The 17,809-nt window shown below is 24.9% G+C and overlaps 1 protein-coding gene and 1 non-coding gene across 4 annotated transcripts in view; one reads left to right on the top strand and one right to left on the bottom strand.

The window, feature by feature from the left end:
* Positions 1–1,043: 1,043 nt before the first annotated feature.
* The window catches only part of LOC111635481 (creatine transporter-like), a 72,439-nt gene continuing 55,673 nt past the window's right edge, over positions 1,044–17,809 (top strand). Inside the window, exons 1-2 of one of the 3 annotated variants that reach the window (XM_023380474.1) lie at positions 1,044–1,075; positions 1,499–1,600. The gene's annotated coding sequence lies outside the window, so the exon portion shown is untranslated. Of the gene's footprint in view, positions 1,076–1,498; positions 1,601–11,145; positions 11,265–17,809 lie in introns of those variants that run through there. The other 2 variants (XM_023380452.1, XM_023380467.1) reach the window with 2 other exon arrangements.
* Positions 1,524–1,596, bottom strand: Trnar-ucg. Its single transcript has one exon. It is a non-coding gene; the product is annotated as a tRNA-Arg (tRNA).

The raw sequence follows: 17,809 nt of genomic DNA, 5'->3' as shown, positions 1-17,809 counted from the left end.
ACTGTATGTCTATTTAAAACAGAAAAAAATAAAGGAAACTGTTAAATATACTGTAGTGGAATAATCGATCAAGAGAGAATAAAGCCTGAAGCTGTTATCTCGGACTATAGCGAGGATCCTATGAAAGAAATTGTCCTCTTTGGTCCTCCCTGTAGTTTTTCGAAGCTGCATACATATAAGCAAAGAATAAGAAAGTCTAACATTTTGTTATTTAAATATAGAAAATGGTAATATATTACTAATGAAATGATGATTTTACATATTAATTCATTATCGACGTACAGTACCTGTAGAATACTCTTTCAAATTAATAAATTATAGTTCACACGTTAAATCTATTGAAAGATGTTTAAAATTCAATTAAATATCTATAATGCTGATATGTGCTTCTTGTCTTTAATTATTTACATTATACTTTTGTCCACTTTGGACGTTCTTATGAACTAGACTTGTTATACTGAGGGTAGAGAAACACAATTTCCAATTAAAATATATTTAACGTAACGTAATGTTACGTTATTACGTATTGTTAAATGTAAACATTACGTTACGTTAAATGCATTTTAATTGGAAATTGTGTTTCTCTACCCTCAGTATAGCAAGTCCTAGTGAACGTCCAAAGTGAACAAAAGTATATAATAAATATATGTAATATTTCCAATTTATTTCATTTTACATAATTTTTCCATAATAATTTTTTTTACTTTTCCCTGAGTCATATTATTGTTATTAATTTTATGACGCTAATATCGTGATTTGAAAAAGAAGAAAACAACAACAACAGTTATTTTCAATAAATTAAAGCTGAAAAATATTTTCTTTGGAGTGATTACTAGTTTTAATTTGTCAAACTATTTTTCTCTGTCGTGAAGCAGCATAGGTGTAATATGGGACTACAAGTACGGTAATAGTGATTGCATTATCTTAAATTCTAGAAATTAATTCATTAATAATTATAAAATAAAAAGTAAAAACTGAAACTTTATTCTATTATTAATATATTAATAATTAATTTATAGTTGATTCAAATTAAAAGAATAATGTGTGGATAGACGAACGAAAATCATGGTTAAAAGTAAGATCAATTTTTACAATAGTTTCTCATATAATTTTATAAAAGTAAGCCTTACTAAGCATAAAATTATGAACTATATATCCATAGACATACAATCCACTATTTATAATTTTATATTTTTATTTGTCTCTATATAAATTTATATACTGTAATTGTATTTTTTTATGACGACAAAGCAGAGAACTTTCTTAAAGATCGAAATATTTTATTTTTATTAACTCTGAAAAGAATAATTAAATAAAGACAAACTGCTTATTCATAAATGGTATCATCAGCTATATATTATTTAATTTCTATTTCATTTTAGATTTTAAAACGTATTAACAGTTAATAATTTTTAACTATGTTCCTAAAATGTCTAACAAATAATCATAGTACTTCTTCAGTATTCGAAATATATTTTAAAATTTCCGCTTTACATAGATATTAAAAAGACAAAAGTTAGAAACGTCCACGACAGGATTCGAACCTGCAATCTTCTGATTCGAAGTCAGACGCCTTATCCATTAGGCCACGTGGACGATAGTAATAATATTGCTTTTTTTTATATAAATACAATATATTATCTTGAATATTGATGAAAGAATTTTCGATTAATGTAAATTTTCTGACTTAATTTCATTTAGGCCTATATTAATTAACTTAAAGTACTTTAGTCATTTTTATGTTACAATAATTTCCGAATTCGTTTGTATAATTATCAAAAAATTACTTTTTTATAGAAAAAAATAGCCAATTTTTTTTCTAAACTTTACATTATCTTATAGAATAACACAGGATGTATTTGAAGTATATAGAGCATTATAGATATACCATTTTATGCATTGATCTATTGTTCCTATTGTTCCTAAAGAATACATTATAAGAATTCTCTCAAAAATATACACAAGGATACGCATGTTCTTATAAATAATTTGTTACTTTATAAATATTGCAGAAGNATAACACAGGCATGTATTTGAAGTATATAGAGCATAAGCTTAATCTTAAAAAACTACACAAAAAGCGACTTAATCAATGGTTTCTGTTAACGTCCCGAGGAGAAAAAATAAAAGAGCATTTAATCATATGTTACAGTTTCATGATTAAGTACTGTATCCAGAAAATGCTATTTTAAAAATGAAAATGTATTGTGTGCTTTTCAATATTTTGCACTCATTTAAATTGTTAATATTTAATTACAATCGCGCTATTGAACACTAAAAATTATAACTACTCAATGTTAATTTTAAAATGATAAAAAGCATAAAATTATTTAATACTGTATTTACGTAAAGAGACTATATAGACCTTTGTTTAATATATATTTTATTAATTCTATTCGTAATAATTATACAAAACAGTAAACAAATATTGATAATAAAATAATTATTGGATTGCAGTATTGCACGATAGTTTCATTTTATTCTTTATGTATTAGTGTATAAATCTACAAATATAATTATAGTTATTAAAATATAATAATTATTATTTAAAAAAAATTAAATTAGCTAATTTTATGATGTATAAATTATAAACTGACATAATTATTTTCTCATTAAAATTCATATATTCTGAGCAAATAAGCTTGAAATATGTAAACAGTTAAATGTTAATGTAAAACGAGCTAGAAAAATTCGAAAAAAAACTTTTTTCTTAAAAGATTTATAATTTTCTTCATAAATTAGATTTTACTTAAACTTTTAAGAGTTATTCGCTAGAAATATTGTTAATTAAAAGGTTACGAGAAAAAATTCTAAGCATTTCTTTCGTTTTTGCTTTACACTTTAATTTCTGGACATTTTCAAAAAATGTCAAAATACTGTACTTAAAATTATTTGAAGTCGATAAGAGATAGATAACCATCTGCTTATAAAAAAAGGAAATTTTAATGTTTTAATTCTCAAAGAGTTGATCCTAATCTGCGAGTTAATACAGTTAAGTGTCCAGGGCGGAGTCCCATCGAGGTTGACGGTCCAAGGCCAAAGGGATGAAGAAGCTCTTCGTAAATAACTAATATTTATATAAAATAAACGTTTAGGTTTTGTATTATATGTGAACTTAATCGTTGTTTAAACATGAATTTTATTTATATCAACGTCAAAAACTATTTTGCATGTTATTATTTTCCTTCTGAACAAAAAGATGTGTATGTTATATACAGTACTATAGTCGAAAAACTTTTCGTAAATTTCATTTTTTCTCTTAAAATATGAATTATAATAAGTTATTAACTTTTAATTTGGTATTTAAAAATTGCTTTTCCAAAATATTGAGACATATCGAATAATATAATTAAAAATTAACATTTGTTTCATAGCAAAACACATTTTAAATATTATATAAATAATTACTTCAGTATCAATGTAAATTAAACCTTATTACGAGAGATTTGTTTCTATAAATATTATTTGAAATTGCTAAATATAGTTTTATTTCATAACTATTCAATAAAAAATTTAAAGTTTTATCAACATTAAATGTATTTTTAATAGCTATTCCTTTAAATTTAAAAATGCGCTTTATATCTAAAAGCTTATCGATTTACTAGATTGTTACTTCTAACCACACAAATAACAGATGAAAACTCGCAACGATAGTTGAATTCCCTAGCCAAGAACCGGTTAGATGTTTTCCACAACTATCACACATTATTCAAAATCACATGATTAAAGTGTAGTGATGGTCCTTCACAAATTTGTGATAAGGAGTCATCTACAGAAAAGTTTCTCGAATTACTAGTGGAAACCTAGTAGGTTATTAAGTCTACCTGAACGTTATATAAGACGTGAGAACTCCCAAGCCGAGAAAACAGGTTGCAATTACAGGTGCTGTTTTATTTTGCAAAGAAAAAAAACCCTGCCCTGCATTTACTTTCAAAAATTGTACAACAATCTCTTTATGATATATTTAATTGCATTATTATTTTCGACGTCATAAATCATATAAAACCATTAAATAGGAAATGGATTTTCGAAACGAAATTGTCCGAATTCGTATGCAAAAATGTTCGATATTACATATTTACTACAAATCCTTCCACAAGATGTAACGATGAAATAACTATTTGGGTTCTGAATGACGTCAGTGACCTCACCACCTGCCGAACGTGACCTTAAAAGTCGTTATGCAATCCCTCGATAAAGTCTGAAAGGTAATAACAAGCTAGAAGATAACTGCTAAATTCCAAACATTACATGTTCTTGTGCTGTACTATGAAATGGAAACGTGATGTCTCCGTTGACATGCTCAAGTGGGAGGAGATTTTGTAACGTGTTAAGAAAATTAATTTTTTTCTCCTTCTTTAATGAATTTCCATCATTTTCTATTGCTGTGAAAGTATTTTGCTCATCCTTTACTGAAGGTTGTGCTCGCTCGTCTAAAATTATAAATTGAAAGCCCGAAGCATTCTGCAAGATCCCCTAGGGTTAAAAGATATTGAGGAAAAGTATAAATGGCTTACAGAAAAATTATCTTTCTTCGGACGATATATATTATCAGTAATTAATTGGTTAATTAGGTATGTACGGCGTGCATACTTGAAACTATTTCTAACGTTAGCGATGATTTTTATCGCATTTGCGCATGTATTAATCAACTACATAATAATATATCTATAATACTCGTCCAGAAATTTATAGCAAAGCTACAAAATCCATACAAAACTGCACATGGCGACAATTTATAACCGTACAAATCATTATTCATTGTCAAATGCGCGCCATCTGCTTTCAACCTTTGAAACTATAAGGAAAAAAGTTAAAATTATAAATCGGTTTTAAGATTCATCTAATTATTTTTAACATAAAAAATTAAATTTTACAGTTAAAATAATTAAATAAACCCCCCAAAATATTTTTCGTTACACAACAGATTTTTACAATTTAAAATATGTCCAGTTACGATCATTATTATAAATGATAAATATTTAATTGATAGATCATTTCTAAACTTTACATTATCTTATAGAATAACACAGGCATGTATTTGAAGTATATAGAGCATAAGCTTAATCTTAAAAAACTACACAAAAAGCGACTTAATCAATGGTTTCTGTTAACGTCCCGAGGAGAAAAAATAAAAGAGCATTTAATCATATGTTACAGTTTCATGATTAAGTACTGTATCCAGAAAATGCTATTTTAAAAATGAAAATGTATTGTGTGCTTTTCAATATTTTGCACTCATTTAAATTGTTAATATTTAATTACAATCGCGCTATTGAACACTAAAAATTATAACTACTCAATGTTAATTTTAAAATGATAAAAAGCATAAAATTATTTAATACTGTATTTACGTAAAGAGACTATATAGACCTTTGTTTAATATATATTTTATTAATTCTATTCGTAATAATTATACAAAACAGTAAACAAATATTGATAATAAAATAATTATTGGATTGCAGTATTGCACGATAGTTTCATTTTATTCTTTATGTATCTAACTTTCTTACATATAAAAGCCTAATCTTTTAATATAATTTATCAAATTCTGGATTTTATCGATTTTAAGAATATATGGACGATTAATAACGTAAGATATATAGATATAAATAGTCTTAAAGAAGAAGAAATCTTTGAAACTTAATTTAAGTAAAAAAACGTATGCGTTTATCTCTAATTAAACGATCTAATATTGTAAAATTTATAGAATAAATTTTCATTTTAAAAACTTTAAACGACAAAATTCTAAATACTGTATGTCTATTTAAAACAGAAAAAAATAAAGGAAACTGTTAAATATACTGTAGTGGAATAATCGATCAAGAGAGAATAAAGCCTGAAGCTGTTATCTCGGACTATAGCGAGGATCCTATGAAAGAAATTGTCCTCTTTGGTCTTCCCTGTAGTTTTTCGAAGCTGCATACATATAAGCAAAGAATAAGAAAGTCTAACATTTTGTTATTTAAATATAGAAAATGGTAATATATTACTAATGAAATGATGATTTTACATATTAATTCATTATCGACGTACAGTACCTGTAGAATACTCTTTCAAATTAATAAATTATAGTTCACACGTTAAATCTATTGAAAGATGTTTAAAATTCAATTAAATATCTATAATGCTGATATGTGCTTCTTGTCTTTAATTATTTACATTATACTTTTGTCCACTTTGGACGTTCTTATGAACTAGACTTGTTATACTGAGGGTAGAGAAACACAATTTCCAATTAAAATATATTTAACGTAACGTAATGTTACGTTATTACGTATTGTTAAATGTAAACATTACGTTACGTTAAATGCATTTTAATTGGAAATTGTGTTTCTCTACCCTCAGTATAGCAAGTCCTAGTGAACGTCCAAAGTGAACAAAAGTATATAATAAATATATGTAATATTTCCAATTTATTTCATTTTACATAATTTTTCCATAATAATTTTTTTTACTTTTCCCTGAGTCATATTATTGTTATTAATTTTATGACGCTAATATCGTGATTTGAAAAAGAAGAAAACAACAACAACAGTTATTTTCAATAAATTAAAGCTGAAAAATATTTTCTTTGGAGTGATTACTAGTTTTAATTTGTCAAACTATTTTTCTCTGTCGTGAAGCAGCATAGGTGTAATATGGGACTACAAGTACGGTAATAGTGATTGCATTATCTTAAATTCTAGAAATTAATTCATTAANTTATATATTTTATATGTTTTAAAAAATAATTTTAGTTGAAATCATTTTTAAAATGTGCTACATTTGTGCTTATATAATAACATTTGTAAATTATTTTCCAAAATAAACAGTAATATTTCTCGAAATCTAGTTCATAATATCAATATTTTCTCTTAAAATTAGAACATTTACCAATATTTGACTATTGATTTATAGAACTAGTTGAAAGTAATTTTAAATTTCATAACTAATAGAAAAAATAATCGCTAGAAAAAATACGGTATGCAATTTTATTTTCAATTATTTTGTACTTGAAAAGCAGGTTTTGCTATATTTCCCCTTCACCTTTCATTTATATAAATAATTTCTGCGTAAACAAGTATAACGCGCAAGGACCAATACAGAATTTTTGATAAATACTGTAAAAAAAAACTTGCTTGGACTGTCATCATCGAAAATTTTAGCCTAGGACAAAATAGAAGTGACTTGCTAAAATAAGTTTTTATTCAATGTCTAATTACTGTCAAGGTTACAAATATATATATAAATATACATATATCAAACTGAAGGAGAAATATAATAAATTCAAAAGTTGTATCTACTAAACTCAAAACAACTTTTAAAAGCAGTTTTCAAGCGATTGATCTGATAAATTACACATATTTTACTTAAAAATATAATAAATGAAGCTGATAAATTATTACAATATGATTTGCTAATCGTCTACTAATTAAAAATACTTTCTTTTACGCAGTATTTAACATAAGAAGTTAAATTTCTCATTTTAATATATATATACAAATATATTCAAAACACTTTAGGAAAAATATTACATAGATGATTTTAAATAGTAATGACAAAATTACAGCTATTTAAAAGAAATTTTCATAATTAACCCCCTGGAAATTCTTATAAAAATAATTACATCAAGTGCATCTAAAAATTTCAAAGTATTTAAAACGATTTTTTCATATAGATTTGACTAAAAGAATGATACATTCACATACAGCTTATGTAAAATTCAGATTAACCTTTAAAAAAGTTTCATAACTATACAGAAATTTTATCATTTTCTATGCAGTGTTGATCAATTAGGTCGCCTACTTTTCAATTTTGTTAAATTCTCATGCTCTTAATCTAATAAAATGTTTACATAGATTGCAAACAGAGAAAATATAACAATTATCTGCAATAAAAAAAAAATATAATAATTTTAGTTAATAACTTATATAGATATACCATTTTATGCATTGATCTATTGTTCCTATTGTTCCTAAAGAATACATTATAAGAATTCTCTCAAAAATATACACAAGGATACGCATGTTCTTATAAATAATTTGTTACTTTATAAATATTGCAGAAGAATAATTAAACTATTATAAACAGTGTTTCATTATTCCAAACAATTTATATAATCGAAATATGTAAATTAAAAATGTTAAAAATTATGTTACAGGCCTGCTACTGAATAAAAACTATATTATTCATTTGGCTATGAGATAGGCTATAGTTTTCGCTTTATGCTAAAAGTAACTCAATTTATAAAGATAAATTAATTCTAATTTTCTTCTTAAAAGTTTGAAGACTGAATATAATGCTAACTTTCTTACATATAAAAGCCTAATCTTTTAATATAATTTATCAAATTCTGGATTTTATCGATTTTAAGAATATATGGACGATTAATAACGTNAACAAGGATTTTTTAAAACCGGAAAGTGTATACAGGTATTTTTATATAAATAAAAATACTTTAATGCGATGTTATGTTGATATGGAGGGTTTTTCTTTGCTTTTCTGTTACCTTATTTTGCTTTTGACAACGCCAAAAACTACTTCCGTATCTATTTAAAGACTTCAAAAAATATTTAAACCATAGTTTAAACTTTAATATGTTTTTTAAAACCGTAAACAAAATTTTGTACTTTTAATGTATATAAACGATGCTTTAATTAAAATAAATAAAAATACTTTAATGGAAAATTTTATAACGAATGAATGTTATTAGAAAACATTTTGTTAAAAGGTTAAGGCTTAATTAATTATAATATTGTCGAGTTAATAATTAAACAAAAAAAGAAGAAAAAGATCATTACACTAAATCGAGATAAAGAATCATTAAAAGCCCATTTCTTTGATCATATTTTAACCGAATCCAGAACAGGTTTTATTAAAGTGACTCGACTGAAACCAAATCATGTTTCCAGAACCGTGATTCAGGTGTTCTCGATTCCTAAAGCCTCATTCTTTAAAATAAATACTTGACACACGATCTCGTCTCAGGAATTAAAATAAAAAAGAGAGCCAACAATATAACACGAAACGATAATATAAACAATTTGATATCTCTGGTTAATATTTTAAAATTTGTTTATGTAATGAATTTAAATATTTCTGTCTCGACTTTCTCCATCTTAAGCTTTATCTAAACATAATCTCCACGAAGTTAAGTGTCATAATTATATTTTAACATTAATTATTATTCATTTCTTATCTCGTATAAACAACAAATATAAAATAAGTCAATGTTTTGGTTGTAGATTTTATGTTTGAGAACGAAATTTTCCATGAGTGGGTGGTCAGACAATCTCGTTTCTATTAAACTATCCTAAGATATCGAGAGAATGCCATAAAATTTTTTAATGCTCTCTATTTCGTATGTGTAAAGCTTGTTTAGAATCTCCTTGATAGCATTTACTTTATTAAATTGGTTAATATAAAAAGGAACGAGAGTAATAAAACTTTCTCTTTATGTTTATTAATTCATCAGATGTAGAAATGATGTCTTCGTATCATATTTATTAATTCATAGAATGTGATTTGTCACTCGTGATAGAGAATATTGAGCTGACTTAGTACATGATTAGAAAAGTAAATTTCGAAATATGAAAGATGAACAGTCGTATCCGAAGAAGCAATTCTTAAGTCTCATTTAAATATGGCTACGTTATTAATATTTTATAGATTCTTACGTAATAAATATTCAAAATATCACTGGATGAAATGTTAACTGTGAAATGCAATAAAGTAAAAATATTAGTGATTAAAAATGTAAAAATAATTTTGAATGTATTGTAAAGTTTGATAGATCCATAAATCTAAATTTATAAAAAGAAAGTCAAGTAAAAATAATTTGCGTGATAAATTAATTCATTTTCTTTACGATAATTACTATCCTATTGCTATTATAGGAAATTTGATTAATAAACTGATTAATATATTTATATAATAAAATAATACACAGCTAAACACAACAGGGGAAAAAAAGATAAAAATCAGGCGATAGCAAAACGAATTATCAATGGAGACTGTATAGTTTAAACATGGAAATAAAATGCCTTTGAACTCTGTTGAACTTTATTTTTATTCTGTATTTTTTTCTTTTTTGATCAATCTCTGGAACCAGTAACAATAGAAAAAAAAGTATAATACAGTAATATCAATATTGCGTTTCTATTTACAGAATGATTATTCCAGATGCAGACGTATTTATGAAAAGTAAATAAGTTATAGAACTCGAATTACTAAAGAATAAAACTATAGATAATGAAACTCTACTTCATACAAAAGCGTTCATCATGATAGCTATTATATCTAAGTACTACTTTCGAGAAGTTTCAAATATTTGACACTCAATAAACTCGTGCCTATAAAAAAGATAAATTCTGAACTTTGTCTTCAAACTTTAACTTTTACTTGGTTCAAAGACATTTTAAGCCTTATGTTTATTTAGATTTTGTTATTTTGTAAATATTCATTCACTTTTATTAAAACTTTCCATTTTGTATCATTAATTTTAATTTTCAATGTACGACGAGGCTTGAAAATAATCGATTAATAGTAAACAGAACGTTATAAGTAAGTTATAGAATTTCTTGGAAAATTTCTTTCTAAGGTTATTAGAAAGGAGAGACACGCCTTTCACGAACGCAATAAAGAAAATACAGTTAATTTTTTTATCCAGTGAAGTACGAAATGATTTCATCATCATCAAAACCATTGATTAGAACTATACTCCATCTATTCTATTATTAGCAATAGAAAACAAACAGAATATTTACAGTGAAACAACGAAGCAGATTTACTGTAAAATCTTTAAAAAAAAAAAAAAAAAATGTATTGTCGAATCTATTTGAATTATTTTTAAACAAAGACTTTATTAAAATAAACAAAAACACCCTTAAAATGAAGCCATACATAAACTTTCTGTTCACAAATAATTTCATTGTCAATAACGATAAAAAGAAGAACGGATTTATAGAAACAATAAAATTAATATTGTGTAATTGGAAATTTGAATTTCTTATAAATATAAATACAAATTAAAGCAACATTGTTTCTATATATTGTTTGAAAAAAAACACAAACAAAAAAATTGACGTATAGTAACGCACAATAAAGTATCCCGTTCGGTTTTACTACGAAAAAGCCCCCGAGGAAGGCTATTGAACTACATGATAATGCTTCCGATACTAGATGGCAGTTGCGTTGGTTGAACGCTCATTCTGAGTAATACTGACGTTGAATATAGAAGTCGTGATTCATTTTCCGCAAAGGCATCAACTTCGTTGTTGTAGGTATGGTTTTATTCAATTATATGCTTTACACGCTAATCTAATTAAGTGATTTTTTTTCCTTTTCTCGCGTAGACGTTACTAAACCTAATAAGATGGAATTTTAAGGGTGTATGAATGCCTAAATTTTTAAAATAAAAGATTATTTCCATAAATATCCACATCGGAAATAATGTGCATAAACCTACTTACTATACCGGTTTTTAATATTTATGTTACTGAGTTATATTTAAAAATAACGAAGCGAGAATCTTTAGTAAATTTATCGAGTTTAAAACTTTAGTAGCATATTTTTTCATCTATTTACTGCTGTAAATTTATATACCTTATTTGATATTTTATCTTCAAATATGCTTTTCTTAACTCTTTTTTTTTTTATACTTTTATCAAAGAGAAGTTACAATTAACAGAATTTAACTGTAGAAAATGTAGGTTTTAATTCCGTAAATATAAAAACCCTTAAATTAAGGCTGAGTCAGTTCGAGTAGAATCGTTGTTTGGGGGTGTATTGTGAAAAAAATGAGGTTAACAAATATTGCAACAGACAGGTCAAGGTGAAAATGCTAATGAAGGGCAAAATTTTCATGAAAGGGTAAAATATAAACTAAAGAAAAGAGCTAAATAATAGAATTAAAAGTTACCCGACGTTTTGTATTTATACAAAAATAGTTATGTAAATTATCGATTATATAAATAAATAGAATACAGGCTTTAACGTTATCCAATTATCAAATTCTCCAATATTGATTTCTTATGTCTAAATGGAAATATATATTTTATTACATTTTTTAAATTTAAGTTTAATTATCGTTATTCTTTAATAAATGTAAGTAAAGATGTTTTACATGTATTTATTTTTATAAATTATTGTATAAATATTAATAAAAATTATAGCATTTATATTTAATTTATTAAGAATTTTACATTCGAATATATATTATCATAAAACAGTAGCAATAATTATTGAGATAAGTTGTTTTAAATTAAATTAATGTTATAGATATAATTGAATAGATGTATTTTTCCTGCTAAATATTAAAACTAATATCAAGAAAATTACTTTGGCACCAGTTGTTTCAAAGTGTTATGTTTCAACTGACAGCTGGCTATTTTAACATTGTAATAGCTTATACATAAAATTTATGAATCATAAAATCGATATTTGTTAATGTTAATGCTGCTAAATAATATTTAGTTTTAAATTTTTTGGATATGGCACTAAATTTATAAAAAATAATACTCTGATAATTTCAAAGTTATATTTAAAATTTGAAACCTTTTGATATACGATGCAAGATTACTTTTGTATGTCGTCAAAGGTTTACTGTCCAAACTTAGCTAAAGTCTAGAATTTATTAAATATTTTGACTAAACACAATTCTTTGTTTGCTTGCTTAAAATTGTTATTGAATTCTTGTTGATGCTTTAAAATTAATTCTACTGGGCAAATTTTTGAATTAAAAATAACTTTTAAGTGTCTCGATTTTATAATAATTAATTCGGGTAAACTTTGAGAACGATTATCATACGTTGTTAATTATAAAAAAATTAAAATAAAATTAATTTTTATTTAAATTTGCACGTGCCACTAACTCAATATTTTGTAGGTCTAAATATAAATATCTGAAATTAGATTTAATTTTAATAAACGTAAAATAATTATAGAGAAAGGATATAAAGTATACGAAGACAAGTTTTTATAAATCATTTCATTATAGTAAACACTTTCAATAAAATTTGTTACATGAAACGGTTCGGTTAATTTACCTTTCTTATAATGAGTCAGGTTTTTTTAATTGCTCATTTTTTTCTGTTCTTGCTTTGCATGATTCAGATGCAGCTGTTCTCAGAAAATGAATAGAAAAAAATATATATGTTAAATCGGTATCAAACCCTATAATTTCTCTCAGACTCTTAAAACTATACTTTAATTCTTATTGTATCCTTGTTAGAGATATAAAATTATCATATGCTTAGATTATCCTCTCTGAATTATCACAATAGGAGCAATATCAGTAATTTATTGAACCTTTTGTTTGTATTCAAGGTTATTGCCCCATTTGATAAGGCTTTTTTTTTTTTTTTTTTTTAAACGTCATGGCTATGCACACTTGGTGGAATTGCAACGGCTGCCTTAACCAGAATACAACGTGAATTGAAACCAAAATGTAACATAAATATGTATATACACTTATAATCATTGACTTTCATTATTTGGAAAACGATTTATTTAATATTTTTTAAATATATTTTTCAGTACATACAATATATAAAATTTAAATGTATTTTATTTTATAACAATTTAAAAAGTTGTTTTTTATAATAATGAGATTTATACATTGTTAATATAATAATTTCCTAATATATACTGTGTATTTAAGTAGAAATATGGAACATATCCGGATATAAAAATGTCAAAGACATGCTTTTGTAAATAATGACAAAGGATCATCTACCAGTTCATTTTAAGATCTAACATCATGCTATTGTTAAACAATTAAAGAAAGAAATGCCTCTAACACTGCAAGAAATTCCGGGAAAAATTAGATCTTAACTTATTATAAATAAGTTTAAATAATAGTTATTAAATACTTCGAAGAAAATTGTTAAATATATTAAATTTATGCATAAAAATTAATTATATGATTATTTTTAAACACAAAGGTTCAAAAATAGTTTTTAAACATAATCACAAAAGTAATCTTTGAACTGAATAATTCGAATTTAATAGAACTAAGAATATAAATTTCAATTCTCATATCAGTTTTCCAATCAAAACTTTTTAAGATTACTTTTCAATTGTTTGTATCGATTGCTATTTTTGGATTTAAAATTAGATTTCTATTTTTTGATTCTAAATTTATTAGTTAACTTGCTTGCCCATTGTAAACCAATTACTCATCTTAAAAAATTTACTATAATGTGCTAGTTAAAGTAACTAAACTAGTTTCCTGAAAGTTTTATATATGATGTCAGAATAAAGTAGGAAATTGACGTAGCTAAAATAAAATAGTGTTCCGGATTTAAATAAGATGATGGACAGTAACCAGTTTTGGAAATGTAATACCTTTAGTTAACAAAATAACCCAACAATCACTTTTATAATAATAATTTTTTAAAAGTAAATTTTAGCTTTGATACTTATAAAGAAATATATGTATATAATAGATAAGAACTAATAAAAAAATTACATATATTCAAATTATATTAATTAAGTTACAGAATAAACATTAAAAAATAAAAGATTATCCTTTTTCAACTAAAATATTTAAATTTTACAAAAGAGTGAAAGTACGCTTTCTCTATTAAGTAAAAATACACGAATCAGGTTATAAGAAAATGTTTCTTCAGTGAAAGGGGTTCAAGGTTTGCAAATCCTGAAACTAACCTTCATCAGAGAAAGCAGGTCAGTAGGTTATAGTCCCTGTTTATAGCCTCTAATTTCTTTCCAAATTTTACGAAGGTAAAAGGTTTTCCACATTTGGATACAACACTATAAATCATATAGTGAGACCTATAAGTCCATTTATTAAATATTTCAAGATTGAATATAAAAACTTTTAAGTGAAGAAACATTGTTGCAGATCTTGTTTAAATTCTTCACTTTTGACCCACTTGGCTCCTTTTCTCAATGGAAGATTTAAATTTGTATAGGTTAATGGACTAAATATTGCGTAATTTTCAAAACAGAACCCTTTATTAGCAAAAATTTTACTCAATTTAGTCGAGGAATATTCAATAATTATTTTGATATTTGACATATCTTTTTAATTGACAAAAACAAAACAAATTCCAAATAAATTTTATCTGTAACATCCTTAAATTGTTTATTACAATTGCCATATATATATATTATTTTATAAAGTATAAGTAAAATAAACGTATAATTTTCTCTCATTTCAAAGATTTTATGCTTAATACAGTTTAAAATATGTAGGCATAATTTTCTTCCGAAATTTACGACTTAATATATATCTAATGCTAATAATTACATAACATATTAGCTATAGTTGTAAAACATATTATAATTTTTAATTAATTATTACCAAAACATTCATAATCTTATAAATATTTACATTTGCTAATGTGAAATCAATGCATTCTAAACAGTAATATACGAATCCATTTATTACATTAGTTTTATGAGGAATATTTAATGAAAATTATATTTACTTTGCTCTCATACTAAAATCTCTGATATAAAAAATAAACTACATCAGAATAAGTCTCGTTTTTTAATCTATTTACAGAACTTTGGTATGTAAATTTATACTATTACTCCTGCACTAGACTGAAATTGTAGACAGATAATTCGTGTTTAGCTTATAATCATTCTAAATTTAGTAATGTTAATTATTTATCTTTTTTCCTTGTTTATATTATACGTTTACTTACAATCTGCTGCATATAATTACCTTGTGAATAATTAGGTTTGTACATGTTTTAGTTAATTCAGTTTCTTCCTGTTTACAAATTATCTTTTTATTTTTCATTCGATATAAGTATTGAAGAGGCTAATTATCTTGTTAAATTAAATATATTAATACTAAATTAGCAGTTTCAACGTATTTTTCTTTTGTTTTAATATACTTAAATTTTACAAAAGTTTATTTTAAAATGTTAAGCCCAATATATATAATATAATAAAATATATATAAAGGGAGATTCGTTAGATAGTATGACCTAGAGATATTTAATGTATTCACTGCATTATCTATATTTATTTCAATGCTAATTTTTATTTGAAAAAATCAGGTACAGGTTATATTATGCATAAGCATTAGAATGCGTACACATTTTTAAATATAAAATATTTAAATAATATAATCATAATATTTTTCGCATGCTTTTTATTAAATTTAGACGTAAAAATCAATATTAATTAAGTAAATTAATTAAAATATAAAAATTATAAAAAAAATAAAAAAAATACAGAAAATTCTTTATAAGAACTCATTATTCTGAATTTATTATGCTATCAATTCTATTTTAAATTTAATTAAAGTAATGAATCACCATTGAAGTATTTTCTTTTATGAAAATTCTATTAATATCTCTAGACCTATATTCTAATAGCACAATTACTATATAGCACCATTTACTAAAATGACATTTAACTTTGAAAATATGTTAAGGGGAAGATGCCACTACATTTGTAAATCGTTTATCATCAAACAAGGGTAAGCACAACTCATTTGCAATTACTGCTGTCTACACATTTAGTGTAATACAAATAAATTTCTTTCGGTTTATCCTCATTCATCGGAGGATCTGCTTATTTATGTTGCTGTTGAGTAGACACGTTATAGTACAGGCTGTTTATCCTGTATTTGACGTAAGCCGATATTTTTACATATTATTGGGAACTATGTGGCTTGGCTAACAAATGATGGGTGGAGTCGTGTTTCCAAAGAGCCAATTTGAGGAATAGACCGCGGTGGCATCTTTTTCTGACGTTTGTAAGATGATACGTTGTATTGAGTGTAAGTGTGATTGGATAGAATGCATCGTATGTAAAAAATAATTTAATAAAATTTGTGAATTCGGGAGGATTAACGTACAAATAGAAAGTGTATATAAAGACGTCTACGTTCTGTTTACATGTTTCCTGCCTGAAGTTTATGGAAAATGTAATGCCAGGAGGTTTAATAAAGCGCTGTAAAATATGCTTACAATAATGCCATGAAGTTGATGGACTTCGCATTAATTAATGTACAGTATGTAATGTTATAAAATTATTCTTATTGTTGGTTACTTCATATTTCATACAGCTGGCACCTCCCCCCGGTATCTTATCTGTATGTGTAGAAAAGATGCCACTTACGAATGATAGGAAATTTCAGTTGCTTACTAAGTTACCAATAAAAATCTGGTGTTTTCCAATAAAATACAGTTTAAAAATAGGATTTCACAATTTCATAGGATAATTGTGAGACAATTATTCTATGAAATTTTCGAAGATTAATGACGTTTTCTGTGTATTAAGACATATTCCTAGCTAAAGTATCTCCCTCGAAACAGAAATCAGAATTTAAATAAATAAAATATGAAATAGCAAACATTACAATATCTCAGCTATATTAAACTATATAATTATTTTTAATATTTAAAACAAAATTTATTTATTTTTTAACAAAATAACCCAACAATCACTTAAAAGTATCTTTTTTAAAAGTAAATTTTAGCTTTGATACTTTTAAAAAAATAAATGTATATAATAGATAAGAACTAATAAAAAAAATTACATATATGCAAATTATATTAATTAAGTTACAGAATAAACATTAAAAAATAAAAGATTATCCTTTTTCAACTAAAATATTTAAATTTTACAAAAGAGTGAAAGTACGCTTTCTCTATTAAGTAAAAATACACGAATCAGGTTATAAGAAAATGTTTCTTCAGTGAAAGGGGTTCAAGGTTTGCAAATCCTGAAACTAACCTTCATCAGAGAAAGCAGGTCAGTAGGTTATAGTCCCTGTTTATAGCCTCTAATTTCTTTCCAAATTTTACGAAGGTAAAAGGTTTTCCACATTTGGATACAACAC

The sequence above is a fragment of the Centruroides sculpturatus genome, unplaced genomic scaffold, assembly GCF_000671375.1.
Source record: "Centruroides sculpturatus isolate CEXI.00-Female unplaced genomic scaffold, Cexi_2.0 scaffold122, whole genome shotgun sequence".
NCBI lineage: Eukaryota > Metazoa > Arthropoda > Arachnida > Scorpiones > Buthidae > Centruroides > Centruroides sculpturatus.
This window is presented reverse-complemented; position numbering and strand designations above follow the sequence as displayed.